Raw genomic sequence first — 15,757 nt, 5'->3', positions numbered from 1 at the left:
CAGATCCCCCCTCCCCATATGTCCCATAAACCTTCTTCTCTCCATCCATTCTCCCATCACCTCCCTCTTTTTTCTCTGTCCTTCTATTCCCCTCCAATGCTAGATCAATCCTTTCCAGGATCAGGACCCTCTCCATACTTCTTCATGGGAGTCATTTGTTATGCAATTTGTGCCTTGGGTATTCAGAGCTTCTGGGCTAATAGCCACTTATCAGAGATTGCATTCCATGTGTATTCTTTTGTGATTGGGTTACCTCACTTAGGATGATATTTTCCAGATCAAACCATTTGTCTAAAAATTTTGTGAATTCATTGTTTCTAATTGCTGAGTAGTATTCCATTGTGTAAATATACCACATTTTCTGTATCCATTCCTCCTTTGAGGGACATCTGGGTTCTTTCCAGCTTCTGGCTATTATAAATAAGGTTGCTATGAACATAATGGAGCATGTGTCTTTATTGCATGCTGGGGAATCCTTTGGGTATATGCCCAGGAGAGGTATAGCAGGGTCCTCCGGAAGTGTCATGTCCAGTTTTCTGAGGAACCGCCAGACTGATTTCCAAAGTGGTTGTACCATCTTACAGCCCCACCAGCAGTGGAGGAGTGTTCCTCTTTCTCCACATCCTCGCCAACACCTACTGTCTCCTGAGTTTTTTACCTTAGCCATTCTGACTGGTGTAAGGTAAAGTCTCCAGGTTGTTTTGATTTGCATTTGCCTAATGACTAATGATGTTGAGCACTTCTTAAGGTGCCTCTCGGCCATCTGAATTTCTTCAGGTGAAAATTCTTTGTTTAGATCTGTACCCCATTTTTAATAGGGTTATTTGGTTCCCTGGGGTCTAACTTCTTGAGTTCTTTGTATATATTGGATATTAGCCCTCTATCAGATGTAGGGTTGGTGAATATCCTTTCCCAATTTGATGGTTGCCGTTTTGTCCTTTTAACAGTGTCCTTTGCCTTACAGAAACTTTGTAATTTTATGAGGTCCCTTTTGTCAATTCTTGATCTTAAAGCATAGCTATTGGTGATCTGTTCAGGAACTTTTCCTCTGTGTCCATGTCCTCAAGGGTCTTCCCCAGTTTCTTTTCTATTAGTTTCAGTGTGTCTGGTTTTACATGGAGGTCCTTGATCCACTTGGAGTGAAGTTTAGTACGTGGAGATAAGAATGGATCAATTCGCATTCTTCTGCATGTTGACTTCCAATTGAACCAGCACCATTTGTTGAAAAGGCTATCTTTTTTCCACTGGATGTTTTTGGCTTCTTTGTCGAAGATCAAGTGACCATAGGTGTGTGGATTCATTTCTGGATCTTCAATTCTATTCCATTGGTCCACGTGTCTGTCACTGTGCCAATACCATGCAGTTTTCAACAACACTATAGCTCTGTAGTATTGCTTGAAGTCAGGGATACTGATTCCCCCAGAATTTCTTTTGTTGTTGAGAATAGTTTTAGCTATCCTGGTTTTTTTGTTATTCCAGATGAATTTGAGAATTGCTTTTTCTAACTCTGTGAAGAACTGAGTTGAGATTTTGATGGGGATTGCATTGAATCTGTAGATTGCTTTTGGCAAGATGGCCATTTTAACTATATTAATCCTGCCAATCCACGAGCATGGCAGATTTTTCCATTTTCTGAGGTCTTCTTCTATTTCCTTCTTCAGAGACCTGAAGTTCTTGTCATATAAATCTTTCACTTGTTTGGTTAGAGTCACACCAACATACTTTATATTGTTTGTGGCTATTGTGAAGGGTGTCATTTCCCTAACTTCTTTCTCAGCCTGCTTATCCTTTGAGTATAGGAAGGCAACTGATTTGCTTGAGTTGATTTTATAACCAGCCACTTTGCTGAAGTTGTTTATCAGCTGTAGGAGTTCTCTGGTGGAGGTTTTTGGGTCACTTAAGTAGACTATCATGTCATCTGAAAATAGTGATAATTTGACTTCTTCCTTTCCAATTTCTATCCCCTTGACCTCCTTATGTTGTCTATTTACTGTACCTAGAACTTCAAGTACTATATTGAAAAGAAATGGAGAGAGGACAGCCTTGTCTAGTCCCTGATTTTAGTGGGATTGCTTTAAGTTTCTCTCCATTTAGTTTGATGCTGGCTACCGGTTTGCTGTATATTGCTTTTACTATGTTTAGATATGGGCCTTGAATTCCTGTTCTTTCCAAGACTTTAAGCATGAAAGGATGCTGAATTTTGTCAAATGCTTTTTCTGCATCTAATGAGATGATCATATGGTTTTTTTCTTTGAGTTTGTTTATGTAGTGGATAGCATTGATGGATTTCCTTATATTAAACTATCCCTGCATCCCTGGGATGAAGCCTACTTGATCATGGTGGATGATCATTTTGATGTGTTCTTGGATTCGGTTGGCAAGAATTTTATTAAGTATTTTTGCATCAATATTCATAAGGGAAATTGGCCTAAAGTTCTCATTCTTTGTTGGATCTTTGTGTGGTTTTGGTATCAGCGTAATTGTGGCTTCATAGAACAAGTTGGGTAGAGTTCCTTCTGTTTCTATTTGTGGAATAGTTTGAAGAGTATTGGTGTTAGGTCTTCTATGAAGGTCAGATAGAATTCTGCACTGAAGCCATCTGGTCCCGTGCTTTTTTTGGTTGGGAGACTTTCTATGACCCTTTTTATTTCTTCAGGTGTTATGGGACTGTTTAGATGATCTATTTGATCCTGATTTAGTTTTGGTGTCGGATATCTGTCTAGGAAACTGTCCATTTCCTCCAGATTCTCCACTTGTGTTGAGTATAGACTTTTGTAGTAGGATCTAATGATTTTTTGAATTTCCTCAGTTTCTGTTGTTATATCTCCCTTTTCATTTCTAAGTTTGTTAATCTGGATACTGTCTCTGTGCCCTTTGGTTAGTCTGGCTAAGGGTTTATCTATCTTGTTGATTTTCTCAAAGAACCAGCTACTGGTTTTGTTGATTCCTTGTATGGTTCTCTTTGTTTCTACTTGATTGATTTCGGCCCTGAGGTTGATGATTCCCTGCCTTCTACTCCTCCTGGGTGAAATAGCTTCTTTTTGTTCCAGGGCTTTCAGATGTATCATTAAGCTGTTAGTGTATGCTCTCTCCATTTTCTTTTTGGAGGCACTCAGGGCTATGAGTTTTCCTCTTAGCACTGCTTTCATTGTGTCCCATAGATTTGGGTATGTTGTGTCTTCATTTTCATTAAGTTCTAAAAAGTCTTTAATTTCTTTCTTTATTTCTTCCTTGACCAAGGTATCATTGAGTAGAATATTGCTCAGTTTCCACGTGTATGTGGGTTTTCTGTTGTTTTTGTTGCTATTGAAGACCACTTTTACTCCATAGTGATCTGATAGGAGGCATGGGATTAGTTCGATCTTCTTATATTTGTTGAGGTCTGTCTTCTGACCAATTATATGGTCGATTTTGAGAAGTGCTGAGAAAAAGGTATATTCTTTTGCTTTAGGATAAAATGTTCTATATATATCTGTTAAATCTAATTGGTCCAAAGCTTCAATTAGTTTCACTGTGTCCCTGTTCAGTTTCTGTTTTCCTGATCATTGATGTTAAGAGCCCATTGATGTTAAGAGATATTAAGGAATAATGATTATTACTTCCTGTCATTTTTTATGTTATTTTTTAAATTTGATTGGCTACCTTCTTTTGGGTTTGATGAAAGAAGGTTACTATCTTGCTTTTTCCAGGGTGAAGTTTCCCTCTTTATATTGGTGTTTTCTTCCTATTATCCTTTGTAGGGCTGGGTTTGTGGATAGATATTGGGTAAACTTGGTTTTGTCATGGAATATCTTAGTTTCTCCATCTATGGTGATTGAGAGTTTTGCTGAGTATAGTAGTTTTGGCTGGCATTTGTGTTCTCTTAGAGTCTGCATGAGATCTGCCCAGGATCTTCTAGCTTTCATAGTCTCAGGTGAGAAGTCTGTTGTGATTCTGATAGGTCTTCCTTTATATGTTACTTGGCCTTTTTCTCTTACTGCCTTTAATATTCTTTCTTTGGTTAGTACATTTGGTGTTTTGATTATTATGTGACAGGAGGTATTTCTGTTCTGGTCCAGTCTGTTTGGAGTTCTGTAGGCTTCTTGTATATTCATGGGCATCTCTCTCTTTAGGTTAGGGAAGTTTTCTTTCATAATTTTATTGAAGATATTTGCTGGCCCTTTAAGTTGTAAATCTTCACTCTCATCTATGCCTATAATCCTTAGGTTTGGTCTTCTCATTGTGTCCTGGATTTCCTGGATGTTTTGGGTTACAAGCCTTTTGCATTTTGCATTTTCTTTAACTGTTGAGTCCATGGTTTCTATGGTATCTTCAGCATCTGAGATTCTTTCTTCTATCTCTTGTATTCTGTTGTTGATATTTGCATCTATGTCCCCTGATTTCTTCCCAAGGTTTTCTATCTCCAAAGTTGTCTCCCTTTGAGTTTTCTTAGTTATTTCTACTTCTGATTTTAGATCCTGGATGGTTTTGCTTACCTCCTTCACTTTCTTGTTTGTGTTTTCCTGTAATTCTTTAAGAGATTTTTATGTTTCCTCTTTCATGACCTGTTGACCAAATTTCTCCTGTATTTCTTTAGGTGATTTTTGTGTTTCCTCCTTATTGGCTTTTGTATTCTCCTGAATTTCTTTCAGTGATTTTTGTGTTTCCCTTGTAAGGGCTTCTAACTTTTGATCCATTTTCTACTGAAATTCTTTAAGTATGTCCTTCATGTGTTCCTGTACCAGCATCATGACCAGTGATTTTAAATCCAGATCTTGTTTTTCTGGTGTGATGGGTTATCCAGGGCATACTGTTAAAGGAGAATTGGGTTCAGATGCTGCCATATTGCCTTGATTTTTGCGAGTGATGTTCCTGCGTTTGCCTTTTGCCATCTAGTTCTCACTGGTGTTAGTTGGTCTTGTTGTCAATGCTGGATTCACCAGTGCAAGCTGCCTCTTCCCAGCTGGCCTCTGGTGCACAGCTAAACTCCTGCACTGCCTAGAGACAGGGTGCCGTAGCCCAGGCTGTTCAGATCCCGAAGCAGACACCTGAAGGCTCACGCCCAGGGCCTGCTGGACTCACCAGAGCACACTGACTCCTCCCAGCCGGCCTCCAGGATCTCTGGCCTCTTGCAGGGCCTGGTGATGTGGTGTTGTAGCCCAGGTTGTTCTGGATCCTGAAGCAGAGATCTGAAGGCTCCCACCAGAGGCCTCAGGACTGGAACCTAAGCTCTGTGGGGCCAAACCACCAGAGCAAGCTGTGTCCTCCAAGTCTGCCTCCAGGTGCACACCAGGCCTCTTGCACTTCCTGGAGACCGAGTGCTGTGGCTCAGGCTGTTCAGATCCCAAAGAAGACACCTGAAGGCTCCTGCCTGGGGCCTGCTGGACTTACCAGAACACACTGACTCCTTCCAGCCGGCCTCCTGGGTGTCCCTCTGGCCTCTTGCAGAGCCTGGAGATGTGGTATTATAGCCCAGGCTGTTCTGGATCCCGAAGCGGAGAGCTGAAGGCTCCCGCCAGAGGCCTCAGGATTGGAACCTAAGCTCTGTGGGGCCGACCCACCGGAGCAAGCTGTGTCCTCCCAGTCTGCCTCAGGGTGCACCTGGGGTTTTCTTTATAGGGATTTTACTTTCATTTAATTGATTTTTATGGATCTGCTGAAGTTGTTTACACATCTTAAATTTAAATTTAAATTCAGTAGGTCATATATATCTACTAATTTATCCATTTATTGAACCATGAGTTCAGTTTATTATCCATTTTTAATTGAATAGTTTGTTTTGTTATTGTAATTTTTAAATGTTCCTTGTATAATCTAGATATTAATTGTGTGCTCACATGAGCATGTGTGTGTGTGTGTGTGTATCTGACAATGATTTTATCCCATTTGTAGTCTGTCTCTTCACTTGATTAACTGCTTACTTTGCTATACAGAAGCTTCTTAATTTCATGAGGTGCCAATTGTCAGCTGTTGGCATTAAGTCTTAGTTAGATTTAACTGTCAACTTGATACAGCCTAAAGTCACTTGAGAAGGGAGTCTCAATTAACAGATTCCACAAATCATATTGTCCTGTGGGTATATCTGCAGAACATTGTCTTGACTGTTAATTTATTTAGGAAGTCCAGTACACCATGATCCATACCATCCCAAGCCAGCTAAGCATGAACTTGCAAACGAGCCAGCAAGCAGGCATCCTCCATTGTTTATGTCTCAACTCCCAGAGTTCTCATCCTGACTCTCACCCCTCTGTGATGAACTATATAATCTGCAAACTGAAACGAACTTTTCCTTCTCTTAGTTGCTTTTGATTAATATCTTAGTAAGATTTTATTGCAAAGAAGAGACACGAAGACTAAGAGAACTCTTATAAAGAACAACAATTAGTTGGGACTGGCTTACAGTCTCAGAGGTTCAGTTCATTATCATCGTGGTGGGAAGCATGACAGCATCCAGGCAGACATAATGTTGAAGAAGGAGCTGAGAGTTCTACATCTTGATCCAAAGGCAGGCAGAAGGAGACTATCTTCTGCAGGAAGCTAGGAGAAGGCTGCCTTCTGCATTCAATGGAGCTTGAGTGCATAGGAGCCTCAAGGCCCAACCCATCCTTCCAAGGCCACACCTACCCCAACAAGGCTGGGCCTCCTCATAGTGCCACTTTCCATGGGCCAAGCATATTCAAACCACCACAGTTAGCAATAGAAAGGAAATTAAAACACCTTGGCTTCCTGGATGACTAGAACCCTGTTCAGAGAATCCTTACCTGTGCCTCTCTCTTGAAGTGTTTTTCTACCTTTTACTCTTAACAGTTTCAGATCTTGAGTTAAGGTGTTTGATTCATTCAGAGTTGGTGTGTGTGTGTGTGTGTGTGTGTGTGTGTGTGTGTGTGGAGAGGGAGAGAGAAAGAGAGTGTGTGGCTTTGTTGGAGGGATGGGTTGGAGAGAGAGAGAGAGAGAGAGAACTAAGGTACAGTTTGAATATCCAGTTTTCCAAACATCATTTGCTAAAGAGGCTGTCATTTTGCCAATGTGAGCTTTTGGCGGCTTTGTCAGAGATCAGGTCGATATCCTGTGAAGGTTTGTACGTAGATCTTCTGTTGTGCTCCACTGATCAGTTTTAGTGCCAACGTCATGCTGTGCCAGCGTCATGCTGCTTTTCTTGCTATGGCTCTGCAATATAACTTTGTTATTGTAGAGCAATAACAAGCAAGGCGTTGTTGTCTTGTTCCTCAGGACTGCTTCAGCTATACAGTACCTTTTGTACTTCAAAAAGAATCATAAGGCTAATTATTATTTTCTTTTAATGTCTGGGAAGAACATCATTGGAATTCTCACAAGGGACTGCATTCAATCTGTATGTTGCTCCTAGAAAAACCCATTTTCAAAATACCCTACCAATTTATGAGCATAGGAGGTCTTTCCCATCTTCTACTGTCTCCTTCAATTTCTTTCTTGAGTGCTTTATATTTTTCATTTTATAAGTCTTTTACTTCTTTGGTTACATTTATTACAAGCTTTTTTTAAAAAGCAATTGTGAATGGGAGTACTTCCCTATTTTCTTCTTCAGCATGTTTTTTATTACTATATAAGAAGCATACCAACTTTTGCATCTTCAAATCTGTGGCTTTACAGTTCGATGAAAGTGTTTCTCAGCCCATGGGTTCTCATATGGTGTGTCTAGGGTCTCTGACGCGTAGAATCATACTAACTATGTATGTGGATACTTCGACTCCTTCCTTTCCTATCTGTATCACGTTCATTTATCTTGTCTCATTGTTGTAGCCAACACTTCCAGCATAAATTGAATAAGAGTAGAGAAAGTAGACACACTTAGGTTTTTGTTCTTGATTTTACTGAAAAAATAATAATCTCACATAGTATAGCATTAGCTACAGGTTTGTTATAATACATTCCTTCTAGTCTCAGCTTCTTTAAGGTTTTAAGGAATGTTGATTTGTTTGTTTGGTTGGTTTTTTTTTTGTTTTTCAAGACAGGGTTTCTCTGTGTAGCCCTGACTGTCCTAGACCATTTTGTAGACCAGGCTGGGCTTGAACTCACAGAGATCCACCTGTTTCTGTCTCCTGGGTGCTGTGATTAAAGGCATGCACCACCAGGCCTAACTCAGGAATAGTAAACTTTTCAAAAGTCTTTTCTTGTTTATTGAGATGATTATGTAATTTCTGTTTCTGAGTTCATTTTTGTGGGATTTAAGTTCATTGATTGGCATATTTTGAACCATCCCTGCATTTCTAGAATGAATGCAACTTGATCATGGTGAATGTCATGGTTTGTCTTCTGTTACTGTGATAAAATACTCTGATCAAAAGCAATTTGAGGAAGAGTTTATTTAGCCTATACTTCCAAATCACTGTCACCTGTGGAACTCAGGGCAGGAACTCCAGCAATAGCAGAAGCATGACCCGTGGAAGAACACCGCTTACTGGCTTGCTTCCACCGGCGTCCTCAGCTACTTTTCTTATACAGCCCAGGCCCACCTGCCTAGGTAAAAGCAAGAAAGTGGCTGATCACATCTTTATCCATACAAAGGAAACACAGAGAGTGAGTAGGAAGTAGGGCCAGGTTATCACCCCTCAAAATCCTCCCCTAATGTGCTTCCTTGAGAAAGTCAGCATCTCCTAAAGAGTCTATAACCTCCACAAACACCAACACCAACTGATGATCAATTATTCAGATATATAAGCTTATGAGAGGCCTATTTCTTACCCAAACCACCCAACAGTTAATTTAGCTAGCAGTTTGTTAATATTATTTATCTTTTTAAAGAATCTATTCTTTGTGTTGTAGTTTTTTAACTTCATTAGTTTCTACTGTGATGGTAGTTATTTTAATCTACTGACTTTGAGATTGTGTTATTGTTTTCACAAGGCTTTAAAGTGCATCATTAAATTATTTACTTGAAATCTCTCTGTTTGTAGTGTAAATATTTAGAACTATCAGCTTTCCTCTTAGAACTCTTTTCTTTGTGTACCATAAGCTTTGGTGTATTATGTTTTCATTCTCATTAACTTCTACTAATTTTAAAATTTTCTTTCTTGATTCCTTCAATGACTAAATTAATACATTCAATAATATGCTGCCTAATCTCCACACATTCATATGTGTTCTGTATTTTCCTTGCTATTTATTTGTAGTTTTGTTCCACTGTGATCAGATAAAACACAAGAACTATTCAACTCTTCTCCTCTTGCTAAGACTTGCTTTTGTTCTAATCTATGATCTTTTCTAGAGAAGGTACCATGAACTTCAAAGAAGAATGTATTCTGCAGTGTTTGAATAACATATTTTGTCTATGATGTCATTTGATTCAAATGTTTCTTCACTGAGGGACTGGCTTGCAAAGTTTGAGAGTATAGAAGCCATTCACTGTTACTGTGTTTTGGTTTATCTGTGACTTTATATCTAGTAGTATTTTATGAAACATGATGCTTCCATGTTGGGTGGTTATAGATTTAGAATGATCAGATATGATAATCAGTATGGAGTGGTCTTCTTTATTTCTTCTGATTATTTTTTATTTGAAATCCATTTTGTCAGATATGAGAACAACGACACCTGCTTGTTCCCTAGGTCTTTTTTCTAGGAACACCTGCTTTCATCCACTCACAGTCTCTTACAGTTAAGTGTGTTTCATTGGGATGATAAATATATGATTCCTGCTTTCTTTTCTTATTTGTTCATCTGTGTCTTTGACTGGAGAATTGAGAGCATTGATACTCTGATATTCAGAGTTACTATTGAAAGGGATGTAGTAATTCTCATCATCTTGCTGATTTTTTAATGTTTTAGTGTTTTCCTAATCTTATAATTCATTTTTATGCATATGAGTATACTTAGCTAGAGTGTCTGAAGACACACCAGAAGAGGGTATCAGATCTCATTACAGATGGGTGTGAGCCACCATGTGGTTGCTAGGAATTGAAGTCAGGACTTCTGGAAAAGCAGCCAGTGCTCTTAACCACTGAGCCATCTTTCCAGCCCTCCTATTCCTATCTTAACTATTATTCTATCATGATCTATTCTTTCTCGTGGCCTCATGGATGTCTTTGCCTTTGTCCTCAGTCTGAAGGGTTTCTTCAAATATGTTCTGTAAAACATGCCCCACTATGTTCTGTAGAACATGTGCTATTATGCTCGCTTAGTGGTAATGAATTCCTCGAGCATATTTTATTTTAATGGAAAGTTTTTCTTTATCCTTAAATTATGATAGCTTTTCTGGGTATTGTAGCACGGTGAGACAATTAATTGTCTTTAAGAACTTGTAATACATCATTCCAAGCCTTCCTGGCATTCAAATTTTCTGTTGAAAAAAATCTGCTATTATGCAAGTGGTCTGGCCATAATATGTGTCTTGGCATTTCCTTTGAAATTTTATACACTTTCTTTTTCCTGTATTTTCAGTGGTTTAAACAGAATAAAAGGAGAGGATTTTCTTTTCTGGTCTTACCTATGTGGTATTTTAAATGCCTTCTACATCTGGATTGGCACCACTTTTCTATTTAGGGAAATTTTATGTTATCATTTTGTTGAAAATGTTTTCTATACTTCATAATAAAAGTATTATCTTTCTTTTATGCCCATGATTCTTACATTTTGTATTTTTATTGTACCTTATATATCTTGGAAGTCTCCCTTGTACCTTCTTACTATCTTTCTTCTTGTCGAATTGCTCAGACTCCTCCTCCACGTCTTTGAGTTCTGATGGCCTTTCCTTCATCTGTTGTGTTCACAAAGTTTTCCATTGAGCTTTGTGGGTTTTTTTAAAAAAGATTATTTATTGATGTTTGTATATGTGAGTACACTGTAGCTGTCTTCAGCACCCCAGAAGAGGGTGTCAGATCTCGTCATGGATGGTTGTGAGCCACAATATAGATGTTGGGATTTGAACTCAGGTCCTTCGGAAGAGCAGTCAGCACTATTAACTGCTCAGCCATCTGTCCAGCCTGAGCTTTAAGATTTATTGTTCTTTTCATTTCCAGTGTTTTCATTTGGTTTTATTCAGTATTTCTGTCTTTTTATAATATTCTTTCATATCTTTTTAACTTCTTTACTTCACCCATCTGTATTCTCTAGAGAGTTATTCAGCTTCTGTGGTTTCTTTGAACGTGTGTTGAATCATTTTTCTGAGTTATTTGTAGGGAATTTCATCTAATTCTCTCTCAGTAGAAGACATTGCTGTGGAATTGGAATTTTTTGAGGACTCAGTTTTATCTGTTTGTGTGTGTGTGTGTGTGTGTGTGTGTGTTACTTGTAGTTTTTTGTTGAGAATTAAATCTCTGGAGTTAGGTCATTGATTAGATTTATTCATTTTCAATCACCCTAATTGTCTCAGATAGTGTTTACCCTGTTGAAGAGATCCTTAGCTTATGGATTTTACCTGTTACTGGGTTGTCAGAGTGTATTAGTTACTATTCTGTTGCTTTGACAAAACTCTGGGACAAAGACAACCGAAGGAAGGGGGAGCTTGTTTTGGCTTCTGGCTCTAGATGGTTAAGAGCTCATCATGGCATGGAAGCACGGCAGCAAGTGGCAGACATAGTGGCAGGATCAGAAAGCTGAAACATCTTCAACAACAAACATGCAACACAGAGTAAACTGGAAATGTGGAAAGGCTATAAATTCTCAAATATGCCACACATACACACCCTATTGATAAACTTCCTTCAGCAAGACTGTACCTCTTGCATATCCCCAGTAATTCCATCAACTACAGACCAAGTGTTCAAATACCTTAGCCTATAGGGGATGTTTTCATTCAAGCCACCACACCAGGTTGTTCAGTTTCAGTTTTAAAATGATGCCTAGATATGGCCCTCTGAGAAAAGTGACCTACTCAACAGAGGACTCACTGTGTCACCAAAATGTGCAATATGATTTGAGGCTTGTAAGGGCTGAGGGCTTGCCCTGAGCTTAGGAGTCAGTCTCTTTGCTTTGAGGTTGCCTGGATGTGGAGGATAGTTTTATGTCAACTTGATACAAGCTAATGCCATTTAGGAGGAGGGGACCTCAATTAAGAAAATGTCTTCATTAGATGGGGCTTTAGGCAAGCCTGTGGAGCATTTTCTTAATTAATTGATGGGGAGGGCCCAGCCCATTTTGGGTGGGGTCATCCTGGGCTGGTAGCCCTGGGTTCTATAAGAAATCAGGCTGAACAAACCATGAAAACAAACCAATAAGTAGAACCCCTCCATAGCCTCTGCATCAGTTCCTGCCTACAGGTTCCTGCCCTTTTTGAGTTCCTGTCCTGATTTCCTTCAGTGATGTAAGGAAGTATAAGCCAAATAAACCCTTTCCTCTCTGATTTGATGTTTCTTCATAGCAATAATAACTTAAGACAAGATAGTTGTAGTGAGACTTTTGGTTTATTTGAAAACACAGAAATATTATAAGAATGTGTTTTCACTTAAATTCTAGGTGTGGGATATTGGGCTGTTTCAGATTGTCCACTGCAGCTGACCATGACTTGCCTTGTACTGTAGCAGGGGCGTGGTTTTGCCAGCTGCAGTGTGTGCCATTTGAAATTCTGGGGATTTTTTAGAGGTTATATAAATGCTAGAGGCCTGATAGCTGGTGTGGCTGCTTGGTGGCTGTTTGGTGACTGAATACCATTGATTGTAGTTGGTTGAGGTTTATCAAGTAGTCATGTTTGAAAGACAAGAGAAGAAAAAATGAGATATCCTCACAGTGAAGATCAAACTTGCCCCAAGGAACCCAATGCCCCTAGCAGGAAATAGTCTAAAGCCACACCCTTTCCCCCTGTCCTTTTCATCCCCCCTTATCTAGTGTTAGGGCCTTGAAAGGGTGGAAAAACGAAGAACCCACCATGTAGCCAAAAGACCAGCTACAGAGAGTGAGGTGTTTCTGTGACAAAGCTGACCAAGTTATTTTGGGGAGGATTGCAGAAGGACTTTGGAGCTTTGGCCTAGAAAAAGTCATTGATTTGAGAACTCAGAACTGTTTTTGTAGGAGCTTGAAAGATGAGAAGGTTAAGAACAGTGTGAATGATGGATGCCTGGTTTGTGGAGTTTCAGACGGAAGCAAAGATTCCACCAGGCCTTTTGAGTTAAGAATCTGTGATGCTGGTTTGCTGGGACTGAAGAATTGACTATAATTAACAAGATACCACAACCACTAAAGATAAACCATTGTTTTTCTGGGACAGTGGATGCTGGTTAGCTTAGGTTAAAGAATCAGCTGTGATTTAAGAAGAGACTAACATCATAGAGGTGACGTTTTCTAAGAAATGATTCCTCAGGGGCAGCACACAGGAGCTGTTCCAGAAAGGGCCAAGGTTGGACCTTCTGTTGGCAGCCAAACTTGGTAGTGTAAGAGTCTCCAAGTGGTATTAGTTTTGTATTTATGAAGGGGTCACAGAAAGCAGCTGAGGCTTGCCACCGTTTGGCAGGATTGGAGTTCCTGAAGAGACTCCAAGAAAGGTTATTAGTGAATGTGCATTCCAGTTGCAGAAAGGGGACTCTGGCGTTTGGAGATGCCAGTATCATGGAGAACGGCCACCAAGAACAGCAGCAGGTGTAGAGTGGAGTCAGGATGAACCTAGAAGATAAGTTGTGTGTGCTTCATAAGGAAGAATCAAAGAAGTGACCCAAGACCTTTGGGGGAACCCAGAGGAGCATGAGTGAATCCCAGATAATTGGACAATGAGTTATTTACACTTTTGGAGTTTGGTTTTGCTTTGTTAAGATTGTGACTGTACCCTGATTCTTCCCTCATGAAGTAAGGAAGTATTTAATTTAATTTTTTAAAAGGGTGCCTACAGGGCCTAAAGAGATGGCTTGGTGATTAAGAGCACTGACTGTTCTTTCTGAGGACCTGAGTTCAATTCCCAGCAACCACATGGTGGCTCACAACCATCTGTAATGGGAGCTGATGCCCTCTTCTGATCTGTCTGAAAATAGTGACAGTGTACTTACATACATACAATAAATAAATAAATCTACTATGTTCATAGCAGCCCTCTTTATAATTGCCAGATGCTGGAAAGAACCCAGGTATCCCTCAACAGAAGAGTGGATGCAAAAATGTGGTATATCTACACAATGGAGTACTATTCAGCCATTAGAAACAATGAATTCATGAAATTCTTAGGCAAATGGATGGAGCTAGAGAACATCATACTAAGTGAGGTAACCCAGACTCAAAAGGTGAATCATGGTATGCACTCACTAATAAGTGGATATTAACCTAGAAACCTGGAATACCCAAAACATAATCTACACATCAAATGAGGTACAAGAAGAAAGGAAGAGTGGCCCCTTGTTCTGGAAAGACTCAGTGAAGCAGTATTCAGCAAAACCAGAATGGGGAAGTGGGAAGGGGTGGGTGGGAGGACAGGGGGAGAGAAGGGGGCTTACGGGACTTTCGGGGAGTGGGGGGGGGCTAGGAAAGGGGAAATCATTTGAAATGTAAATAAAAAAATATATCGAATAAAATAAAAAAGGAAAAAGAAGAGATTTTGGATTTTTACAGAACCTGGGTCTTTTAAAGGGACTGAACTTTTAATTAAAATTTTTAATGTGTTTGGATTTTTAAAGATTGTTGACTTTTAAAATTATTTATATTTTAATGTCAGATCTTGGGGATGACTGAGAAAGTCAAAAGTTGTATCTTAATGGTGATGTGTTTGTGTGTCAAGTTGACAAGGGGTCAATTGCACTAGCCAGTTTTATGTCAACTTTACACAAATTAAAAACTGGTGGGAAAAAAGGAGGGAACTTCAATTAAGAAAATGCCTCTATCAGATCAGGCTGTGTGCCAGCCTGCAAAGCATTTTCTTAATTAGTGATTAATGTGCAAAGGCCCAGCCCATTGTAAATGGTGCCATCCCTGGGCTGGTGGTAGTGAGTTCTGTTAGAAAGCAAGCCAGCACAAAACTCTCCTCCATGGACTCTCCAACAACTCATGCCTTCAAGTTCATGTCCTATTTGCGTTCCTATCTTGAGTTCCTTCAATGATGGACTATGATATGGAACTATAAGCCAAACATACCCATTTTTACCCAACTTGCTTTGGTCATGGTGTTTCATATCAACAATGTAACCCTGACTAAGACACTGGATTATCACTTTTTGTGTGAAGAGTCCCTTACCCCTGCTGCTCAAGCTGCATTATGGGAGCTGTGTGGAGCATACCTTCTTTTTTTCCCTTTTTTCCTTTTCTTGGATATTTTCTTTATTTACATTTCAAATGTTTTCCCCTTTCCAGGTCTCCCCTTCGGAAACCCCCTATCCCACACCCCTCTCAGCCTGCCTCTATAAGGGTGTTCCCCCACCCACATACCCACTCCCGTCTTCCTGCCCTGGCATTCCCCTACACTGGGGCATTAAACACCCTCAGTCCCAAGGGCCTCTCCTCTCACTGATGTCCAACAAAACCATCCTCTGCCACATATGCAGTTGGAGTCATGGGTCCCTCTTTGGTTGGTGGTCCAGTCCCTGGGAGCTTCAGGAGAGTCTGGCCTGTTGACACTGTTGCTCCCTCCATGGGGCTACAAACCCCCTCAGCTTGTTCAGTCCCTTCCCCAACTCCTCCATTGGGACCCCATGCTCAGTCCAATTGTTGGCTGCGAGCATCCACCTCTGTATTTGTCAGGCTCTGGCAGAGCCTCTCAGGAGACAGCCATATTAGACTCCTTTCAGCAAGCACTTCCCAGCACCCACAATAGCATCCAGGTTTGGTGACTGTAAATGGGATGGATCCCCAGGTTGACCTTTCCTTCAGTCTCTGCTCCACACGTTTTCTCCAT

Source organism: Apodemus sylvaticus, chromosome 2, assembly GCF_947179515.1.
Source record: "Apodemus sylvaticus chromosome 2, mApoSyl1.1, whole genome shotgun sequence".
NCBI lineage: Eukaryota > Metazoa > Chordata > Mammalia > Rodentia > Muridae > Apodemus > Apodemus sylvaticus.
Note: the sequence above shows the minus strand (reverse complement) of the source record.